Here is an 18,303-nt window from a genome sequence, read left to right as displayed (position 1 = left end):
CAGCAACTATTTCTGGCCAGATAAACATACAGGGAAAGTGAAACTAAAGCGAATTCATTTGGAGATTTGCAGATGCAGAATGACCCAAATGAAAAGGTTTCGTATAAAATAATGGATGAAATGTGTATATATATATATATATATATATATATATATATATATATATATATATATATATATATATATATATATATATATATATATATCACTGTGTAATTTAGAGGGGGATATGAAACCTGTTACTGAAACCTTTAAATTTAATTTCACATAGATTACTAATAGATTATTTTTAATTAGTTATTAATGAAAACGCGTTTTATTTCGCTTTGTATAAATGTCTAGCGTTGGAATTGTTTTCATTTTACAACTTAAGGAAGATGATCAAATGCAAAAATGAGAATTATTAATTACTCAGGAAGAAGAATATACATAAAAAGGCTCCAGGCCCTCTTTTTTTCAATTTCACACATTTTATAAAACAAATAATGTGTGTTTTGTAATATTATTAAAAATTGTTTCAGTATTTAGGTAAAACAATACATTTTATATTTTTATTTACTCTACCATGTATTATTATTGTTGTTGTTGTGTTTTTTCTTCTTCTTATATTATTATTATTTTTAAATGTGTGATTTCATATGGCCAAGATATTACTGTTGCTTTTTTGCATCGCTTAAAACGATATACATCTAATCAAAATACATATATCAATATAAATTCAACTAGTCGTGGTTAAAAGAGCTTTTTATCTAAAAAGGGAAAACGTGCGTTAATCTCTTTTTTTTCTTGGACAAGGGAAATATATTAATCAGCGCTGAAACGCACTTCACAGTACTTTATAATTATTTTGAGTGTCACATTTTCTTAAACTCATGTTTAGTTATTGTTGTGAACAGTGTTGATTCGGTTTATACAGATATTATTGTATGTAGTGTAAAAAGCATAGACAGTAAAAAGGCGTAATAACAATGGAATGCGGAAGTCCATCCATATGGTACACACGTCAGCAGTGACGCGTCGAGGCTGTGAGTGAGAAACACATCCGAGGTGACATCGAAGATGGTGATGATGATGATCTGACAGAGGTGCGGCAGAACACAACCGATTTACGACCAGACAGCACATTACATGCTCGGTAATTACATTCAATATCATTTGAACCGACTTGGAAGCGTGCATACTAATGAATCAGTGCACGCGTTTGGTTAATGAGCAGATGACGTGCAGTGAGGAGAGGGGGACATCACAAGGGGTCTTGTATTGAGGAATTTAAATCCATCTGAGATCATGCAGTCACTCTCTCAGGAGATCAGATTCATGTTAACGATTCACAAGTGCATTTTAGTTTTGTTGTTTATCCGCGTATTATCCGTGTCTTAAAGGGATTGTATTGAGTCAATGGTCTCGCGGATTGTCTGTCTTCTGTCATGCATGCATTTAAATGGTCAGCAGTTATACTTTTCGAGCAAGTGCGCGTTATTTCAGCAGAAGCTTGCGCTAGAACAGAAAGTACAGACTGTACGCATCTTGTTCAGTTTCAGTTTGTGTGTATCTGGGCCTCGCTGCAGGAGATTCGCTCAGATCGTTCATCATCGTGTTCAATATATTTGTAGGTTTATGGCGGATATATTGAATCCTGGACATTATAATGTGTGTAAGTGACAGTGAGGCTCTAGCGGGCGCGTGCCATTACAAGCTCAGAGTGATTCTACATTTAGTATTGAGACCTTAAAACGTTCTTGACGTGGATATATTGACCACGCGATAAACTAAACGTTTTATAAAGGGCAATATACAGTTGGACACAATCGGTTGCAACCCCATTTAATCCTTTCCCATAATGCACCGTGCCTGCACAGTTGTGTTTCCTGTTTACCGTTGTGACGCTTTTGTTTGGCTTTTTTACCTTTATTGTCGAGGTTTCAAGTAGATTGCTATTGATTTATTTTGCCGCGATTGATCAGAGAAGGCGAGTTTATAAATAAATGAGCCTAACGTAAACACGCGAAACTGCGAGATCTGCGAGACTTCGCGGAATCCCGCTGATGAGGAAATACCCGCGCGAGCGTCCGCTTTCATGTCACACTTCGACATATTATCGCCTTCTGACAGATTTCGGACGAAGTGCAGAACGATTCTTCAGGACGTTCTCTATAAATCAGAGCGATTCTTCTGAACGGTCTCCGAATGTCGGAATTATTCTTCAGAACGTTCTTTAAATGTCAGAATGATTCCTTTAAACGTTTTTAAATGTCAGAGTGATTCTTCAGAATATGCTGTATCTAAATGGCAGAAATGTCAGTGTAGGACCTTCTCTGAATGCAAGACTCTTTCTGCAGAACGTTCTTGTTTGGATCTCATAAATGTCAATCGTGGGAAAGTCTGCTTGATGGTTGTTTGATGGTGCAGATAAGCCTAAAAACCTAAAAAAAAAAAGAAATCCATGCAAGAGGAAGTAAAATATCTTGCATCATAGATCATGAGTCTCCAGCATAGTTTTTTTTCCCCAATAACCTGAGATTAATACAACTACTTTTATTAATAGAAGAAAGGTCTTGTTCGAATTGACACTAGGAGTGGATACACTTCTATTAATTTGTCAAGCAGACTAATTATCATACAATAACCTTAAAAAAAAAAAGATGCATGTCAGTATTCCCAATACTGTTTAATCAAACTCAATATTTTTTCTTTGTTTCCTACTAGGATTTGCTGAGGTATAGTCCTGGAATAGTCGCAGCTCCCCAGTGAGAAATCACCAGAAGGGCCGTGAAGATCAGCCCTAATGGAAGAGACAGAAACAGAGCTGACCTGCTCCGAGCAGGACGCTTTAGGAGCAGACTTCATCACGGTGGAACTTGACACCCAGCCCATCGAATATGTGGTCAAGTGGGCCGAGGTGGGCTCGAAATTCACTTTAACCTGTGTAAAAAAGGATTTGGACGAGGCTGCCTGCTTCCCCTCCGATCAGATGGTCAAAGTGGAACCGGACGAGACGTTCTTTGTCCCTTACGAAGCGGTGTACCCAGAATGTGACGAAGCAGATCCAGATTGGATTGAGACGCATGAGGAGGAGGTGGGCAGCGAGCCAGACTTCAACAACACAGAAGCGGGGAATAGCCAACTGTGCGAAGAAGTGGACGTTTCGGATGTCTGCTGGGAGAAGGAAGTGTCTCCTGCTCGAGCGTATAACTGCCGCTTCTGTGGCAAGAGCTACAGCCACTCCTCCAGTCTTGCTCGGCATCTGCACGTACACTCGGACGGATCGTCCCTCTCGTCCTCTAAAGGCTTCGGCAAGTCATGCGACAGCAAAAAGTCTCTCCAGTGCAATCTCTGTGGGGTGCGGTGCAATGGCAAGCGGCTTTTGGCGATACACAAGAAATGCCACAAAACCAAGAGACTGCACACGTGCAACACATGCGGAAAATCGTTCAATCACAGCTCGAGTCTGTCGCGGCATCGGTTGATCCATAAAAAAGGCCTTGATAAGAACGTCAGAGCATTATACACGACTCCAACCCCAGCTCCCATCGTAACCCAGCACAGGTTCCCATCCGGCCACGGCACGAGTAAAAGAACGGCCGAGAAGCAGTACCAGTGCGCACAATGCGACAGGGTCTTCAGCCACTCAGCGGGACTCTCCAAGCACCAGGTGGCGCACGTGAGACAGCTGCTCAACTCGTACACACACGGCAAAGACTCCCTGGAAGAGTCCTCGGACCTCAAGATCCGCTTGAAGCTCTGCTCCCGCGACAAGCCCAACTACTACACCCTGTGCAAGAAGAACAAGCACGGTAAAGGGGGCAAGAAGAGGTTGTGGCTGCCTAATGAGGAGCGGCCGTACCCCTGCCGGATTTGCAGCAAACGCTTCAGCCACACGGCCAGCCTCACGCGGCACGAGCACACACACGCCAGCACCAAGTGCTACGCCTGCAACGTCTGCAAGAAGACCTTCATGCGGCTCTCCAACCTCAAGCAGCACCAGCAAACACACGCTACGGGAAAACTCTACAAGTGCCCACAGTGCGGGAAAACTTTCGTCCACTCCTCCAGCTTCTCGCGCCATAAGAAGGTCCACGTGGCGATGAGACTGTCTGTGAAACAGGAAGACGTTAGGTGCGAAGAGGAACTGGTCATCGATGAGGTGGCCTCGCTGGAATATGAGTCTGAGTGAGAAAGACCGAGACTCTGTCGAGGCTTTTATTTTTTTTGGTTTGTTTTTGTTAACTCCTCATTCTTATTTTGCGAAATCGTATTTTGGGTGTGGCATCACTGGCCATGTGGTTCCAATTGAATATTATTGTAATTATTATAACCCTTTTCAGCAACTTTTTGGGGATACAGTAGCCTCCTTTGTTGATATAAAAAGTGTTTTTGTTTTTTTGGTTGACATTCCATTTTGTTTTGTTAATTCGGTTTATTTGCAAGCCAAATTGTGTAATTTAAAAGGAGGAAAGCGGATGGCATTGGCAATGCAGGTGTTATTTATTTAAATTTTAAAAATAAAGTAATAAAGTACTTTTTGGAGTAGAGGGGATGAGGGGGAAAGTTAATATTACATTCAAGTTTGTTAGTAGGAAAGCAGAGTTTTGTATGCAAGAAGTACATTTAAATGCAATTTACTTGAACGTTGTTCCATTGAGTGTGCGGTTTGAATCAGTTATTTCTCATGTAATTATATTTAGTGGCCTAATTTCTTAGACCAACAAGTTCAAGGCATTTCTCACCTGAAGTCTGGAGACTGTTTGCTGTTTGGTTTTATCGGATATAAAAAAAAAAATGTATACAGTTCCAGTGTAAACCGCTGAATGAGTGCAAATGGAGGAGCTGTACTCCGGACTAACAAGTGTTTTGATTGTTCTGGATTCGACTAGTTTCCTCAACATGTTGTCTTTGGTACTTATTTCCTCTTTGATGTTATGAAATCCATTGTGTCCATGGAGGGTATTTATATAAAAAAAGAATAATAATAAAAAAAGAAGATGCTTATTGGACATGTACAGCTGCACTTAAAATATTGTTCATATAAATTTGTGTATGTGTGTGTGCACTTGAATGAATATGAGAAAAGAATATACCTGCAAAATGTGTGCTTTTTACTTCTGCTGTATATGTGTAAAAAGTTGCAGTTGCAAAAAGAAGTTCTATCTGATTTATTTTTCTGTATCTGCGTAAGTTAAGGAATAGCCAAGGGATTTCAAATTTTAACAAGCATTGCACTATTGTATTTATAGACAGAAGCACTACATATTTAGGAAATTGGAACGCGACTTTAGCTCTCCCAGTCAAAACCTCAAACTAATGAGTGCCCTCAGCGACTTTGTGTTAGACCAGAGCTCTTCAATGCAGCACGGAAGACCTGCTCATCAGAGGTGTTTAATCAGCCTCATGTTCGATGTTCATACGCGTGTAGATTTCTGCTCACTATTTGCTATCTGAATGGAAATTGAAATGCAATTACTAACCTATTAATGGTGTATGAAAATGAGATGTTGGGGAGTGTTGAGATGCTCGTATGAAGCAAAGGACACACTGTAACACCCAGAATGATGTTATTAAAACAGAAAAAAGCTCTTGGTACTCTCTCTAATTTTTTGAGTCGAATATTCCCATTTTTCTTAAAGCATAATTCATATCCCCCGCTCTTATGGATCTTTTATTGCCATTGTTTTGAATCCTTTCAAATAGTATAAGGTTTATGGCTCTCCTGTCCACACTTCTCGTGTTTTGATTTGAAATTGTCATTTTTTCTTTTTCAATTGCTGTAGCTATCTCATCTCTCAATGCAGCAGACCTACATCTTATAAAAAGATGTATGTTTTTGTATTGTGTTTGCCATTAGATAACCGTTTAAGAGTCCTGTCTTGCATTTTTGTAATAAACAATTGGTTCATGCATCAGTGGTCTGAGTCTATTTGCTTAAGCTTTATAGTATTAGTATGGTTCAGTCATTTCTATTACAGCCGTTTAAATGAAAAAGCCCAGATATAAGACACCAGTCCAGTTTTGACAGATAATCAATTCACACGTTTCATTTACTGAGAGATAGATAACTAATAATAATAATTAATTGTATGACAATTTAATTGCATATTATATTGTATCGACTCCAGGCCCTATTATATTAACTGAAGAAGTCCTTGCTGAAAATACCTGTCGCCTGTAGTTCTGTCATCGGCCAGAAGATGTCAGCAAAAGACAATTTATGGAGAGGTAACGCAAACACATCAGCAAACATCGTAAGGCTTTGTGTTCCTACCACAAGACAGGTTCTCACAGTACAACACAAAACTGCTAAAATAAATACAAATAATAGCCCAGTTATTATAAATGTTTTTAAACGTAACATTTTATACGAATTTTCCATGCAATTTTTTTTTTACTCATTATAAGGAATCAAAAATAAATTGTAATCTGTAGCATTTTATTTCTCATTGGCCAATGTTGATTCTGAAGGAAAAATACAGAGCTATGTATCTTCCTATTTAAAAATAAGTTTTTAATTTTAAATTTTTATTTTGTGAGTATAGGCTTCTTTCTACAGAGTAATGCACAGAACTGTTGAAAAAGGCATAGCCAGAAATAACTCATTAGCTTTTTTGGAGAACGAAAAACAAACAAAAAACAATGTTAAACATAAAGACCTAAAGGAACATTTAACAATGAATTAATATCTCTATTCAGTAATAGGCCTATACTGACATTAGGCCTATTCATAAATGATGAAATGTCATGCTTTGACACTATAAAATGCATGGTTTAATCCGAGGAAAGAAAAGTATAATATCATCAGCCTAAATTAACTGGTGGTGATATCTAGCTAATTACTGATCTTTGGCAGCAAACAAAAGCACAAAAACAAAGAAATATATATGCTATTTATAAGCTGCAACTAGATAATGAAGGGAGAATTTGTTGAATACCCCTCAAAACGAACTGTGACAGAACCACGCTGATCATATCAGATGGTAGTACAGAGATATAGCATCGTAGCCATGATAAATATAAAACACCATAAACCACGGTACTTGATAATATAAAGTGTAAGGTGTAACTTTAGGTTAGTTTATTTTTGGAAATGGAGATATATCAGATGTTGTTGTTTACTAGTTATTGCACCGCAATAACTTCAACTAACTAAAATTACCATGGTTACTAAACAGATAATAAAATAGGCCTATGATTCTAGAGTTAGCACATAGCATTCCTGTGATATGGCTAAATCATTTACAAAATCATACTGAACATGCATACAAGCCAAGTCAGAAAGTCAACTTTATTTCTAAAGTGCTTTATATTGTTGCACAGCAGCTTCTCAGTAAATCAAATTCACATTCTGCTGTAAAGCAGCTCTAACAAGTCAAAAGTGCCATTCTACAGCTAACTGTGTAAAATTCATCAGTCATACTGCATATATATGGGCATATGCATGTACAGTATGTGCGAGAGCTGTGAACAAGCAAAAGACACACAAGAGTACGGTTTTATATGTTTCACATCTGTGTGTAGTTTGTCGTGTATGTGATTCATTATTTTATGTTTGTGTGTAGAGGTACTACGTCTTCTAAAAATAGCATTTTTAGAAGAGTTAAAATAGTTTTCAAATACGTTTTTGCTTTAGCATGTTGTGTGTGTGTTTTGTGGTCTTGTGAGCAGATTTTTGAGAACTATTGCAATTTGTTGCAATTATTAGTAACAATTCTTATCTTAGTCAGATTTGCCTTTTACTCGTCTTATGTTATGACTAGTCGAATGACCACAGTAGAGTTCATTTAAATATTTTGCTAGTAAAATAAGAAATCTTACTAGTAACATTTCAAATAAGTATCTAATAAATGTGTTCCAGTATCTATGAATCAATACTAGTAGCTAATCAATAAGTACTAGTATATAACAAATAAGTACTATTACCTGATGAATAAGTACTAGTACATAAAAACAATCACAAATGGAATACATACATTAATAGGTTTGAGTACCTAATGAATAAGTATTAGTTTATCATAATAAGAACTAGTATCTATTTAATTGGTAAGAGTATCTAATATATAGTACTAGTATCTAAAAATAAGTACTATTACCTGATGAATAAGTACTAGTACATAAAAACAATCACAAATGGAATACATACTAGTCAAAACTGAATAGAATCAATTCCACAAAACCTTTTTCTTTTTTGTCTTTTGATTTTTTTTTTTTAGTATAAAACGTCAAAATATTTACAATATGGTTTTTTTATCCCCAATAACTTGAATTTGAACTTTGTGACTTCCACATTAAATGTCCGAAGAGAAAGACCAAAGAGTTTGCTAGATTGAATGTGTTATTAAAATAGATTTTTCAGCAATAACAGCATAGCCTATATTCTACAGTACCTGTACTGAGACATTATCAGGACAAAACATCTTTCTCCAATAGGATATTGACCCTGTCAGCTGCCTCAGCTCAGGTTAGTGAACGAGTTCTTGATGAGGTGGCAGAAACATGTAAGTATCCATGTGTGACTGTTTCATGGTAAACATTGTCAAAGACCTACAAAGTTATGCCATATGACATCCACACAGGAAGAAACATATCATTGCTCAAACTGTGCTAAACCAGGATGTCCAAACCTGCTCCGGGAGGGCCAGTGTCCAGCAGAGTCTAGCTCCATCCATAATGAAACACACCTGAAGCAGCTAATCGAGCTCTTCAGACTCGTTCAGATACTTGGTGTTAGCTAAACTCTGTAGGACACTGGCTCTCCAGAAACAGGTTTGAATAACACCCCTGTACTAAACACTTTTAAACACACGTTGAATACATCTGATGTTTTGTGCTTTGCTCAGGTAGATGTTGTTATTTTTTACTTTAAGTTAAGCTGATGTAAACGTTACATGTAGAGCAGAGGTTCTCAACTTTTTTGACCACAAATTTGTTCAAGTCCAAATTTGAAGATGATATTTACTGTAATAAGTACAAAAGTACAAAAATAATCACAATTTGATTGTGTTTTTAGCATTTCAATTAAGATTATGCTAATATAACTACAATAAAACATTTTTTTATTAATAAACATCTGACATTTTATATTTCTTTGATTAGTGAGAGGTGGTTTACAGATTCATTTTCAATATTATTCTGCATTAATTGAAAAAAATTGAGTGTTGCCATATGGCAACCCTGTACTGATGTAAAATTGCAGTAGCTCACATTTTAAATAAATAAATATATATTTATGTAATTATGATTGTTGATAATAATAATGAATATATTTCTAATATTGTATCTTTATTATTACTGGCAAAAAAATACATTACTATAACTTGCAAAAAACATGCAGTTAATGTTAATATTATAACTTTTTTTTATTTGTAATATATATATTTTTTTTACACATAACACAATAAGATTAATTGACAAGAAACGACAAGCAACACATTAAATTAAACATGAAAGTTTGAAGTAGGAAGACTGAAAAACATCTTGTATAACATACTCAATAATATATATATATATATATATATATATTGTACAGTGTAAGTAGGTGTAAATACGACTGCATTTTTCTCAGACCTTGCACTCAAAAACCTATTGGTGGTGCTCTAACACCAGAACCTGTGCACAATGAGAGCGTCTCCTCTCTGTCCCTCTCTGAAATATGTCAGGGTCGGTCAGGCAGCCATGGGATCCCATCAGATGAAGAGATGAAGAAATAAATGCGTGTGGACACAGAGGCGGGTCGGCGAGAGAAAGAAACATACAGAAAAGAGAAAACAAGTTCTCATTTGAATTCTGCTGCTCCAGCTGGGAGTTCTTGGGCCATCGAAGTGAGGCAATCAAGTTTGCCATTGTTGCCAACCTTCGGGGCTCAGGCTTCCTGGTAACCCTAAAGTGAATTAGCTGAGCTTTTCTGCAAGCCTAGAAACAGCTCCTCTGTTCCTCAACAACAAAAAGCCCATTGAGATGAAGGGAGCGCTGGCCTCCCCAGGCTCTTGGAAAGCCAACCCCGGGCCGATGAATGGAAGCTCCAGCTCCCATTAAGACACTGGCCACTGTGGGAAATGCTGGTGATGTCATTATCAATGCATTTCGAACTGTTTTTGTTGCTTTTTCACAGCTTCGACCCGCATCCTCCCCCTTATCCGCTAGTGTTCCCCTTCCTGTTCCCTTTAGACCCCCATTATGAGATGCCTCCCCGTGCAGGACTAAAAAGGGGCAAAAACAGTGCGAAGCCTGGTTGCTATGGAAACGTGGAAACAGAACAGCGAATGGGAGGGGAGGAGGTGTTCCTCTTTGAAATCGGTCAGTGTGAGAGGGAGTGACAGCACAGAGGAAGAGAGAGAGAGAGAGAGAGAGAGAGAGAGAGAGAGAGAGAGAGAGAGACCCGCAAGAATTACAACACCTCAAACAAATCTGCAATTCTTCATGATCCAGCCATTCCCCACACAAAGAGTCTGAGCGTTCAACTGAGTTTTGGGATCTCACAGTGTCCTGCGTCCAGGATGCCCAGACCGCATTGACTCAACTTCATAATCCATCAGCTGAATGAAGTCAAAGTGAAAAAGAGTAGAGAAGTCGTCATTCATGAGTCATTTCATTTCTATATTTATACTAGTTTTATGTCTATACTATGGATCTCGGTGAAATCTGTAGGGTATTTCAGTTCAAAATCTAAAGAAAATAAGTGTATTTTGCTAAAAGAAAATGAAACAAATGTAAACCATCCAGACAGATTACAGTAATGAGAATGAACACTTTGCTAAGCACCGACTTAAAATGTTATTAACAATAAAATGCTGCTTTCTGACATATTTTATAGACAATCTTTACTCTTTTATAATTTATATTGGTGAAATATAAAACACTGTGTGTTTCAAACCCCAAACAAAACAAAAATCTAAAAAACAAACAACCAACCAAACAAAACAAAAATAAAAACAAAAATCCTAGCAAATCAAATGAACAAACAAAACAAGCAAACAAACAAAACAAAACAAAAAATTTATCTAAACAGAAATAAAAAAAACAATAACGAATAAGATTTAATAATTACAAAATCACATAATAAATTAAAACAAAATCTGAAAATATAAAAATAAATAATTCAAAACATTAACAGTATATTCTAGAATAATATGTGATGAGATGGTTTTAAATGAAATGTTACAAAAACTATGGTAAAATGTTGTCACAGACAGACAGGATACAGGTGTTTGTTGTTGTAATCTTAAAATAAGTCTTTGAAAGTGTATATGAATCTCCTTCACCTTCACAGTTTCAAAGATGTTTCTTCAAATAAACATGAAAAACAGCAGATTACATCTTTTTTCTTTTTTTTACATCAGGTTTATTTTCCTTCATCACTCAACAATGTGAAAAATGACAATAAAGCTGACTTTGACAAGTAGCGAAAGTACAGAGTGTTTTTAATACAATCTAGATTCATTCATGTAGCGTACGCTTTTCAAGGTGACTTGGTGAAAGGACAAGCGATACATCATACGGAGTCCCACAATACCATTCAACAAGGATGCCTAAAACCTAAACCTAAAAACACTTGACTTTTGAGAACAGAACATTTTTACATGCATGCAAATATTGATTAAAAATGAAACACTTTGAAAGAAGCAGGTCATGTTAAGCCAAATATTAATGCAGTCTTTCATAACCTTTTTATATTTGTCCATCTTGTCCATCTACAACAGGTTCTTCTGTTGTAATACAAATAAACACAAAAATTCATTTTTATGTTGTACCTCTTTATTTATAGTGTTTTAGCATTTCAATTAGATTATGTTCATCTTTTTTAAAGCTTATTAGGCCCAATGTAAATAACTTTACTCGAATAAGCAAATAGTGAAAATACATTTTGTTACATTCAAGCTGAACTGGGAACTCTCAAGTGTTTTTTTTTCTTTTTTTTTTTTTTTTTTGTGGATAACATCAATACAAATCTACATTTGGTCCAATTTGGTCCAAGAGTTTTTTAATCATTTACCTGCATAATTATAATTTTTTTTATGTTATTGATAGTGTGCAAAGTATAACTGTTGTTGACATTTAGTAAAGATAAAAAAAATATTAAAAAGGTAATGCAAAATGCAATTATTGTGTGGCTTTGATAAGTCAAAAGTGCATGTGGTGCGGTGCCTAATGGTCATGAAAATAATGTCATAATGCAAAATGGTATATGCTTTATTTATGCAAAATACAGTTTTGTGGATTTTGGTGAAATGTGACCCAGACATGTTTTGGTGAGATTTGGTCATTAGCAGGGATTGGAGTGAATCAGTTTTGCAAAAATCTCTTTCTTTGGAACAAACTGGTCTCCAATGAGAGGAAACGTGCTTAAGTCTTTTTTGAGAGGGTAAAAACTATTGTGAGCTTTGAGAAGTTCTCACGATGCCTTGTAAAGACTCTTCTCTCGCTCGTTTGGCTACCTGCCTGGGTCACTTCAGGCTAACTTTCCGTGTCACCATGGGGCTTTTCTGCCTAAACGCTAAATGGTGAAAATAAGCATTTAGGAGCCGACTCGTTCACTGTGTTCTCACAGGCAGAATTAGCATATGAAACAAACATACTCGGAAACATTCCCGGGAAACGAGCGAGGGAATAAATGTCTTCATTTCAGGTCCCTGCTGCAATCCTGCACCCACTGAGGGATTCAGCCGTGTCTCTGCAGCATACAGTGGAAGTGGTTAGTAGTGGGAGCTGTTTGCATAAATCGGATCTGAATGAGGACGCGCTCCGACTCGACGATTCCTGATTACATGCGAATCAGAAAGCCTCTATGTTATCTTCTGAAAACCAAAAGCGAGTGTGAACGGCTCTCATTATTGCAACTAGAGAATTAATATCACATCTAGAATGAAATCTATGGCATGCCATTCAATAACAATCGTCTGTGGATTCATCGCGCCTTTATGGAAAACGAAAGCTTCTTTTATTTGTTGATTTTTATTTATTTGTTTTATTTTTCTTCTCTAATCTCTCCTTCTGGCCTCTCCACATCATGGGGTCTTGTCGATTGGGGAGGGTGCAGAAACATTACACCGATGTTTCAAAACTCGTAAGAAATGGGTATTATTATGCAGCAGCTGATAAGGCTGCGGTTTAATGGGGGTGAAATTCAACTAGTGCCAAAGGGCAGAATAAGAAGATACGCAGAAGCTAATTACTCCACTTTTACAATAGCGTGGAGCTGCTGTTCATTTGGTGATGTTTATAATGCACAAAACTCGCCTCAGGACCACTAACTGAAACAAGAAGTGCCAACAAATACTGCGGCGGAACGTGTGAAACTTTGCTGTACACCATGCTGCTCATTATACAAAATATCCATTATAGGAACATCGTGAAAACATTGAGATGCGCCTCTGAGGGCAATAGAAAATATTACCGAAACTAAGTAGCCTATATGGTTATTATTATTATTATTAATTTTTGTAAAATATAACCAAAAACTGAGGGCTTACTGGCCTTAATTGTTTTAATGTCAGTTTTAAAACATTTGTTTTTTAAAATTAATTTTTTCAGTGAAACAACTTAAGATATTCATTGAGAGAAAAATGTGGAATGGAGCTTGATTTTCATCGACTGGGAATTTAACTGATTGTTTTTTTAAAGAAAGAAAGAAAGAAAGAAAGAAAGAAGTATGAATGGACTTGGGTGGTTGGAGGGGGTGTTTTTTTTTGTTGGTATTATTATTTGGAATAACTTGTGACTCATACATAATAACATAATAACTAAATTTAAAAGTGATATTCTGGGTTCAGTACAAGTCGATCTCAGAAGACAGCATTTGTGGCATAATTCTGACAAATACACTTCAATTTGTGCTTTATGAACAAAAAACACTTCTGGAAATGAATGGGGACAATTTTTGTTAGAGGTTTTAAAAGCAGAAATGTGAAGCTTATACTTGAGAGAATTTTGGTATGCTTTTGAAACCATCATTTTTTTTGCATAGATTTATCAAATCACTTGCATTCACATAGTCTCTTGGTTATATTGTAGATTGTGTTAAGTGTTTGTTTTTTGGGCTTTTTGGTATGTTGCATACAGGCTAACAAAACTGATTTGCACATTTTATAACTGCATAATCACTTGAACCGTTTTTTTTTAAACTTATCCTGATGTGCACTTAATAACATTGAATGTGCATTTATATACTTCAAATATATATGTTAACATGTACTTTCAGATAACATATTATTAATAAAATCACTGTTTTAATCATCTTTTGTTGTTTTAAATAGGTTTCGTTGTGTTGGCTAACACACTAAAGCACATGTAAAGCACGTGATTGTACTTTTAACTGTAGTGTGTCTTTGTTATTACAAGTTAATGTTTTACTTGTACAAACTTCATCATATCCAATGTGTAAATAAAAATTGCCTATTGTATATTTACATTTTAATAGAAATTATATTAAAGTATATTTTAGGTTATGATAAGTGTGTGTCCTTACATATTAATCATATTTCAAGGACAATAAAATGAAATGACATAAAAGACTTCTTAAGGCTACTAAAGCACTCTAAAGTTCAGCTAATTTCATTAAGTATAAATTGAAATTCTAATACATTTTCATTTAATTGCAAAGAGCAATTGCAATTTAGTGTAATTAAAATGCAATTAAGTGTCTGAAAACATCATAAAAACATGCTGAAGTCTACTTCTTTTTCCTATGGGTGTGTCGTGGCGACACAGTTTTAAAATTGGATATACACAGATTTACAAACATTTAATATTTTTTAAATTACTTTTAATCAGCTAGTGTTTTATTATTATTATTTTTTTTTTGCAAGTGCACACAGTCGTCCTAGAACAGTAATTACAGGTATAGAGAATCACATGAATTATATGAACATTATCCAGTAAAGCCTGACATCTGTAGTTATTTAAATCTTTCTGCCAGGTGTTGTGCTTGAAAAGTCTTCTTGTGTTTTTGCCACTTTATGTAAATGCCACTCTCATTCTGATATATAATGCAATGGCATTCACACCTAGACTCTTGACTGCTGCTGTCCCTCTGCATCCTCACTTTGGATACCTTTCTTGTGAGTAGTTTTTCGACCGGATGGAGTCAGCAGGACCTGACTGTGTGTCCCGTTCTGCAGTGAAGCACGTCTTGCTGTCACCAGAAAGCTGAAGGTCGGCGGTGTTCTTGGCTCAGCTAAGACGATCCTTCCTGCTCCTGTTAAACACCCCCTCAGGGCTCTTTCTCTCACCCAGGACAGCTCAGCTTTCCCTGCTCTGGCCTATCACAACGCTCTTTCAGCTACCACTGGCACAATTAGTGCCTCATTACCCCCCACCAACCGCATCACCTTCTCCTGGGCTCACTGCGTTGTGTTACACTCCACATTAGGGGGTGACCTGGCTCCTAAGTGTAGGGTGAGCTTTGCAGATTCAGTGGGAATGTGATAGCACCCTCACATGCAGGAAGCAAAGGGAACCGCTCTTTCTTACTCTCTCCGTCTCTCGCTCTAATTCACTTGAATTCAGTGTATAATTTGCAGTCTTGTGTAGTCAACATTTAAGCATTGTAATTATGCTTGTTGTCTTATGCAGCTTTTTAAAAAAAAATTATACATTGTGTCTGCATTTTTATTCTATTGCTATAATGTTTATAATTTGTTTTTGTATACCTTTTTCAGGTTTCTGTAAGTTTATGCTTGAATGGACATATGTGTTTATATAGGCCTCTGTGAACGAGTAACAGCTTTGATTACAACAACCAAAATGAGCGAAGTTCTCTCAGCGTTTTTTAAATTAATTTGGAGGGTTATTTTATTGCATTTACATGCTTTAATATACATAAAATATTAAAATGAGTATTCTCTTCCATGTAGAAGAGACCAGAAGGGTCTTTAACACATTTTACAGAGTATAAGAATTGTTTCCGTTAATTGAAATAAAGCTTAAATGCAATTGAAATAGTCAAAGGTAAACTTAAAAAACTTAAATGAATGAATGAATGAATGAATAAAATAAAATACAATAAAATAATACAAAAATAATAAAATAAAATAAAAATATATAGAAAATGAGAAATGCTGCCTTGGAAACCAACTGGAATAAACTAAGTTTGTGTTGAAGTGCTAAAATTAAAATAAAACTACTAAAACTAAAACTAAAATTACTAAAACTAAAATGAAAGTTGTAAGTTAGAATATTAATCATTCATTGCCCACCACTAGAAGCCAGGTATGGAGATATACAATGCATATTGTTTAGACTTGTTTTGTCAATGAAAACCAGTGTTAATATTCATTGAAATGATTTATGTACTTAACCTCCGGTTGTTCCAGTGGGACTCTCACTGTTATTATACTATAGATTGCTACGAATAAAAGCATCTGCAAAATGATAGTTTGCTTTTGCTTTTGTACTAAATATAATTCTGAACAAGAATAGGAGATTTGACATTACATGTGATAATTACATATAGACAGCAGTACATATTTGGAAAAAGTAATGATTTTAACCCACATACGTAATTTAGAATTATTAATTTGACTGTAATATATATTATTAAAACATTAAAATTGAATAGCAAGTAGTGCACATAATACGATCACATCGTAAATGTAAATCTGGGCCTTATGATACAATTTTTATTTTATTTTTCGTTTAGTGGATGGTAAAGGGAGGATAGGAGGAGGATGATTTTCAAACAGATTTTTACACAGGAATAAATTACATTTTAAAAGATATCAAAATACAAAGATTAATTGCTTTTACTGTATTTTTTTATTTAATAAATACCTTGGTGAACATTAAAGTATAACAGTATGGAAATCACTTCTGAACTATGAAAAAGGACCATCAAGATGAGGAGCGTCCTCATTTCCTAAATGTCTTCTTTAATATTTGATGGCCTTTTTTTATCTGAAGTGATCATCTCTGGTAAATATGCATCATAATGGAATTGCTGTTATTTAAAAAAAGTTGAGGAAAGTTTTGTCATGTCTCACAAACAACTGTTTTTATGGCCTTAAAATTAGATCAGCTTCTTTTGTAAACTAATAATGAGAGCAAGCAGTGTTTTAATTATCAGTTGGTGGGTTTATGTTGCACACTGCGGCGTGGCGATGAAAAATTGGCCTCCTTCACCAGCGTGGCTGGTTTAATTACCAGATGAAGTAGCTCGTTCTACTCCTCATCCTCCCATCTCAGCTCTGTGGTATGCAGTGCCGTCTCCGCTGAATTTCCTTTCCTTCAACCACATGATAATTTACACCCCCTCTGCCTTCAAGCTGAAAGAGAAACCAGAGAGAGGGAACGAGAGCAACGAAAAAAGTGGGAAAAGCTGGAGTGTCCCGCAGCCCAATCGTGAGATCCGCGAGCAGAGCCTCTTTCTCTCCCCGCACAAACAAACACTTTCATGGTTCAAAACCCGACGGCGACTCAAGATGCGATTTCTACGAGCAAACAGCCGGCGGGGCCCCTGGCGTGTCTTATCAGCTCAGAGCAGAGGGCCGCAGAGGCCCAGGCAATTTGAGTCCTTGATAGACATGGGCCTGGATTGCTGTGAGAAGATAGGGAGGAAGAGAATGAAGAGGGAAGAAGAGGAGCGAGTGGGGGTGTGTTTACTAGTAACCTTTCTTGTTTTAAGCAAAGACAGAAATTTATAATGAAAAGGAAACTTTTGATTTCTGAAGTCTGCTTTAAGAGTTATGAAAGAGAGATCCAGATAAAGTCACTAAACCGTCTGTTACTGTGATTTTACCAATGGGTTAATGGGAGTTGCTAGGAAGAGGAGTGCTTTAAACCAGTGTTATTTTAGTATTATGTATTATTTTAACACTTATTACTCCTTTGAATTCACTCTATTTTTTATATTTTAAGTTTTCTTCTGAAATTTTCATTTAAATTTTAGTTTAAGTGATTTTTGTGACTTTTTATTATAATTAGTTGCAAAGTAGTTTACATGTTTATTTACTTTTATCCAAAGCGGCTTTCAAAAAAGGAAGAGAATATTTTATTAATCTAATATTTATATTTTATTTTATTTCAGATTTAAATTAAAATGTAAATACATTTTTTTTTGTACTGTCAAAGTTTTTACATTAACCAAATGTGCAGCTTTCTCTTCTGAAATATGAAACCATCAAGATGAGGAGTGTTCTCATCTTAACTCTTCAGAATGAAATATATTAACTGTTATTATTTTATTGTATTATTATTATTATTATTATTATTTTTAGATTAAGGAAAAAAACTGCATCAAATGTTGATGGACAGACAGATAGAGACAGACAGACAGACAGACAGACAGACAGACAGACAGACAGACAGACAGACAGACAGACA

The sequence above is a fragment of the Carassius carassius genome, chromosome 14 (assembly GCF_963082965.1).
Source record: "Carassius carassius chromosome 14, fCarCar2.1, whole genome shotgun sequence".
Classification (NCBI taxonomy): Eukaryota; Metazoa; Chordata; class Actinopteri; order Cypriniformes; family Cyprinidae; genus Carassius; species Carassius carassius.
Note: the sequence above shows the minus strand (reverse complement) of the source record.